We start from the raw sequence: 6,597 nt of genomic DNA on the forward strand, positions 1-6,597 counted from the left end.
TAGCTGAGAGGTCCCGGGTTCGATTTCCCCAGTGCCAGAACAAATTTTTCTCGATTTAAAGGTGATAATAGACCATTTCATATTTATAAGTCTTTACATTCAATCTTGCAGTCAATTGGTTATCATACTCGTCTATTAGATTCAAGATTCAGATCCATTAAGGGCGGCTGGTTAAATAATAGTATTCATAATATAGACCCTGATTGAAGCTCTTCTCGGAATGATGAGAAGGGAATTCGATGTCAGAAATTTGCAGTATACTGTGACAAGCCTGCTATTGCATCTGGTGTGGAGATGGACAGTGCATAAGAGTGATAAAAAATAATAATAATAATAAAAAACCTTGTTGGGTTCATTAGACTATATAGATTAATTACATTAAAATATTTTGCTGCTGGCTTGTGTGATAAGCGAAACTGGAGTTTTATAGAGGAAAACAAGTCCTATGTAGTGTAAACTTACCTTGCAGGTTTGAAGTTGGAGGGGGGGGGGGGGTGGATAGGAAAACCATTGAAAGATGGATGAGGAAAAATTCAGGGAACTTTTATGAAGTGATAACCTGAGCCTGTGACAGGCTGACCATAGAGGTAGAGGATCAACGGGAAACTATGAATCAAAGCAAGGCGAACAGTGCTGAAGGACAGGTAGCTAGAGGTAATGTGTTGGAACAGAAAACTCTTGTGGCTTCTGATTCAGTGAGCAAATGAGTCAGCTTCTGAAACAGCATTCTCCCTTGGGTATGGATTATCAACAAACAAGTTGCGTCGAAATCCTCCCAGTTTTTTATGGGAAAACATCTTATAACACAGTCATAGGGTAAATCTTTTAAGATATGCAATGGAAATATATTATGGAAGACAGGTGTTGCGGACTGCACAGTGAATATCTACCATGGAGACCAGAAATACGTGGTTCAACACATGCGGTGCCTACAGTTCCGAAGGTTATGCGGAACAAATTAAAAATAAAAGCTACGAAAGTTCAAGCTGTAATGTAGCTACTTTCACAATAGTGTTTGCAAATTCAGAAAGAAGGTAACAATGTCTATCCATACATAACTGAATACGGAAATTTTGTGTGTTCTGTTATTTATAAAATTAATAGACTACTTAACACACAATTTTGAATCTCAGCAATATGCATAAACCTGACATGATACTGCAACCTAATGGAGGTACTGTAGAGCATCGATTATCCTAATATTGATCAACCGAAATATTTGTTAACCGAAGTGTTCCAGTCAGCAAATTTGAATTTACGCGCATGCCATGTAGAAGTTTCGCTAGCGCTGTTTGCGAGATTTAGTGGCAAAAAACCGAGTCTCAGTTCTGAAGCAAAAAAAAAAAAAAAGTTTGGACTTCTTTTCCTAAACTGTAGGCCAACTTTAATGGCCATTTTGAACTTGTCAAACTAGACTAGTCAGTTTTCTATGTTATTTGTAAGACGTGTTATACAAAATATATACTGTATGTATACAGTTTTGTGGTCCCGCACCGTGGCCTAAGGCATCCTGCCTAGGACTCGCGTTATGGAATGCACACTGGTTTGAGTCCTCATGGAGGAAGAAATTTTCTCACGAAATTCCGGCCAGTGTATGGGATCGGTGCCCACCCAGCATCGTGATGCAGTTGGGGAGCTACGATAGGTAGCGAAATCCAGTTACGCAAACCAGCTATAACGGCTGGGGGGGGGCTCATCGTGCTAACCACATGATACTTCCATTCTGGTTGGATGATCGTCCACCTCTGCTTTGGCATGTGGGCGTGAAGCCAGCAGCTGGCAGGTCGGTCTTGGCCCTTCATGGGCTGTAGGACCACGGATTATACAGTTTTGTGTTTAATAGCAGTGTTTCTTAGTTTCATATTGCTCCTATGACATAGGTACAATTTGTTTTCGTAAATGATCAGTTATCCCCAATTGTTTCGGATAACACCGTTCTGCATGGATTTTGTTGTTTTGAAATAAATGAACGTTTCTGAATCACAATTTCACACTGATTGCAAAAAATGAAATTTGTTTTCGCGTACCAAATCAGAATTTTTTACAATTCAAAATCTAAAAACAACAAAGAGATTCTATATCCTAACATTCCCTCTGCCATTCGGGCCGTACCTCATGGTCCTGATATTCCCGTTCCGCTACCCCCTGAATCAGATACATTGCCATCTGCATCCAGTAACACTAAAACTGAATCTCCAGTGGATCATACTTATGAACCACACAATACTGGTGATGATAGATGTTTTAATCAAAGTGAGCTTAATGATTTAGCGAGGGATTTAAATTTGCCTAAAGAATCAGCAGAACTATTAGGTTCTAGGTTAAAAGAAAAAGTATTGGCTGAAGGTACATATTTTTCATGGTACAGGCATCGTGAGAAGGAACTTGTCCCTTTTTTTTGCTGAAGAAGAAAATTTGTGTATTGCCAAGACATCATTGCCGTCTTAAAATTTTATAACATAAACTATAATTCCAAAGAGTGGAGGTTCTTCATAGATTCTTTTCAGAAAAGTCTTAAAGGTGTTTTGCTTCATAATGGAAACATTGCAGACTATTGCTGGATGTTAAAAAGGGACTGCTCTGAACAACATGCGAGGAGGTCAAAGAGGAGAAAATTTGAAGTGCAATATTGAGGTAAGTTTATGAAAGTGTTTATAATTATTAATTAATATTAATTAATGATTAATTAGTGGCAAATAGCAAATTGTGGCCTAGTTTTTCTCACAAAATTCATGTTGAAAATAATTTTTATGACGTTTCACAAAGCAATAATTTCATTTCTAGTTATTCATGAATTGTCTGAAAACCTGACGTGATGGGGAAAAAATGGAGATTATTTTCGAATTCAGAACAAAAAATCCGTTTAGAATCGCCTATCAGATTGAAAACAACAGAAAATAAGCTCTGAAATGCAGAATGGTGTAATCGATGCTCTACTGTTCCACTGTTGCTACTGTGTTCCAAATACGATTACATACATTAAAGTCACATTTTAGTTAAAACTATTGTGTCTAGTTTACCGAAAAGTGGAAATATTATGGAAACTTAAATGTTGGGAGAAAAAAAAATTGCAGGGTTTTAGTGTCTGATGTTTTCGCATGAATCATGTGCAACAATCTGGTTGTCATAACTTTTTTTTTCACAGAAGTTAGACACTGTCGGATTTGCTTCTAAAATAATAATAAAACAAAAGCATGTATTTTCTAAAACTGTGAGGAAAATGATTGAATACACACGTCACAATTGGAAAATATACCAACCAGCTTAGGATTAAAAGGCAGTATTTTGGGATGACATGCATTATTTTACAAGGGATTTCATGCTGTGACAATTTGACAAAATTTACATTAGGAACCATATTTGTGGATTTTTCATCTCTTAGAGACCAGTATAATAATTTTATTGTAGAATTAACATTTCTTTCTACTTCTGACAGCTCGCTAATCATATGAGTTACAGGTTGCTGTCATGGCAACCAAGGTTAACCTTGGAAGTAGCCAATCACTGTTTGACACCTCCCTCTCTCTTCACCCAAGCTTGCAGACAATGCTGCCACATTATCGAACATATCACTGACTGGCTCCTAGCAATAGTGGCAGCAAGTGGGCAACGTCATGACAGCAGAGCCATAAGCCACATAGCTAGCATGCTGTCTGTTGTCGAAAGAAACAATAATTATATTATGAACCTGACCAGCAAGTCGGTAGTCATAAATTGAAACACGCGTAAATGTGTTCATTTCAACTCTGAGACGCTCCAGTTTGAAAATATTCCTATGTAGTACTTCCCACAATCTTTTGCTTGGTATTTCTATTATGGTAATCTCAAGAAGACATATCCAATACAACTCGTCTATAAACACACAAAAAGATGGAGACGACTGTTGTGTCAGTCAGGATAAATGGAATATCAAGGAGGGATTTTTTTTTTTAAATTATAAGAATGTATAAAAATTGTAACATATAAGTACAGTCCTGCGTTTGGTTACTTTGAATACAAGTTAGGTGTACCTCAATCATATGAACTAGCTTTATGCTGCATTTTCTCTCTGCACTTTCGGGTACTGAGTATTTACATCTATTCGTGTACCAGTGTTTGTAAGTCGATGTACAACAGGAATAGTACCCGTGTACAAAATACCACTTAGATTTAACAACAATAATAACGAAGTATTTATTTAAAGGCAGCTTATATGCAATAAACTATCATTTTTTACCACGGTTAGACAAAACTAAAAATATTTAGGAGCCATCCCCTTTATTTTCGACAGCCACCACATTTTGCCCGCACATCCAATGAGAAAGCCATTCAAGCTATGATTTATACATTTATTGAAATACATTAAACAATATTAAATATCTATGAAATGCGAACACACGCTCTCAGAGATGCTCTGTGCTCTCCACTGAAGCTATGTAGTGACAATATTTTGAGATGCGCAACAAATGTAACAATATTAATGTAAGAAGGACATTAGAATTTCTTCCTACAGCCGCTTTTGTTATAGTCCCGTCGCTCTTATTTCTGGCAGCCAATCACATTGCAGGTCGGCTACATTTAAACATGTGCGTCTTTTGATTTGCTGCTGATGACGTTATGCACTTCCTAAGGCTCGACAAATACTTAATATAATCGCCCACCATTTTGGCTCTTTCGTTGGCATTCGCAGAAAGCACATGAGGACGTTATTTACCGCTCAATTACAGTGCATTTGATTTATTATCATAGGAGCTACGACATGATAATGTTTAACGGTGTGGCAAATAAATTCGTCTAGTAGCTCGGCAACAAAAGAACAAAAATGGCGAATGATGCTACCTAACTAGACTTTATAGAGGTTTCACTTCCTAAGGTGTAAGCAAAGAGGAGGAGTCCACGCTGGAAATAGCAGCGAGGTGACTATAACATTATACTACTGGGTTCAAAAAGTTCCCGGAATTTTACTACCATTTTTGGTATTAATATATAACAAGGGATATTATACATTTGTTTTGTTGGTAACATTCATGATGTCATTTCCTTAAAGTTTGTCGATAATGGCGATTGTTGGTTTTGAGTTGTAGGCAATTGTTTATCATAGTGTTTTGTTTGTTCGTCGCATTTTGTAATGATGTCCACAGAGCAACGTACAAACATCAAGTTCTGTGTTTTGTTACACAAAACTCCTGCAGAGACATTAAGATTGTTGGAAGAAGCATATGACGAAGCAGCAATGAAAAAAACTCAAGTGTATGCCTGGCATAAATGCTTTTCTGGTGGCCGCGATAGCATCAAAGATGACGTACGCAGCGGCCCACCAACAACTGCAACAAATGAAGCAATCGCTCAGTGTGTGCGTAATGTTGTGAGGGACGACCGACGTAAAACCATAAAAGAGATAGCAGAAGAGGTCGGAATATCAGTCGGAAGTGTACACAATGTTCTTCACATGCATCTCAACATGCATTACGTGTCTCAGAAGTTAGTTCCGAAAATGTTGTCGGCAGAACAGAAAGAAACAAGAATGACTCTTGCTGGGGACATGATCAGTATGGCTGATGAAGATGGTGACTTCTTAAACAAAATTATTGCTGGTGATGAAACTTGGTGCTACTTGTACGACCCAGTCCCTAAACGACAGTCATCTGAGTGGAAATCGAAAACATCTCCTCGGAAGCAAAAATTTCCTAGGGACACTTCCAAAGGCAAAGTTATGTTGGAAGTTTTCTTCGACTCTCAGGGTTTCATCCACCATGAGTTCATTCCAGAAGGTCGTACTGTAACGAAAGAATTGTAAGTAAAAATCCTCCGTCGCCTCCGGGACGCAGTGAGAAGGAAACGTCCAGAAAAGTGGGTAGAAAACAACTGGTTCCTTATGCATGACAATGCACCTGCTCATCGCGCAATTATTGTAAAGAATTTTCTTGCCAGGCACAACATAACTGCTTTGGATCACCCACCATACTCTCCTGATCTCTCACCACCTGATTACTTTCTGTTTCCCCGTCTGAAAAGTCATCTGAAAGGACGGAGATTCAATGCTGAAGAGGTTATCGCAAACGCGACGAGAGCACTAAGACGGGTTTCACAAAATGGCTTCCAGGCCTGCTTCCAGGAACTCTACACGCGTTGGCAGAAGTGTGTTGTTGCGGAAGGCAACTATTTTGAAGGGAATGCTGTAGAATAGTGTTTAAGGTACGTTGTTTCTATGATACTAGCAAATTCCGGGAACTTTTTGAACCTAGTATGTATATTAGTTGTTGTGACAAAAGAAATCGAAGTCTTCAACAATTTTGAACTCAAAGAATTTAGGCATCACATAATAACTTTTAGTCGCCATGGCTACATGCTGTCCAGAATTTGTCTAACCTTGATTTTTACAATAAGTAAAACGCATTAAGATACTTTAGATTTGATTAAGATTGGAATTAACAAATGAAAAAATATAAATATCAGCACAAACTTAAAATAAAAAATATTATTAGTGCACACTTTATGAGTCTTTACACATTGCAATGAAAATGAAAAATTTGTCCTTCTTTCAGATGAAGTGCTGACTACCAAATTCTTCTATTATAGCACTGATCTCCAACCACCCAGTTTTGTTTTTGTATGTTC

This window comes from Periplaneta americana, chromosome 14 (genome assembly GCF_040183065.1).
Source record: "Periplaneta americana isolate PAMFEO1 chromosome 14, P.americana_PAMFEO1_priV1, whole genome shotgun sequence".
NCBI classification, from domain to species: domain Eukaryota; kingdom Metazoa; phylum Arthropoda; class Insecta; order Blattodea; family Blattidae; genus Periplaneta; species Periplaneta americana.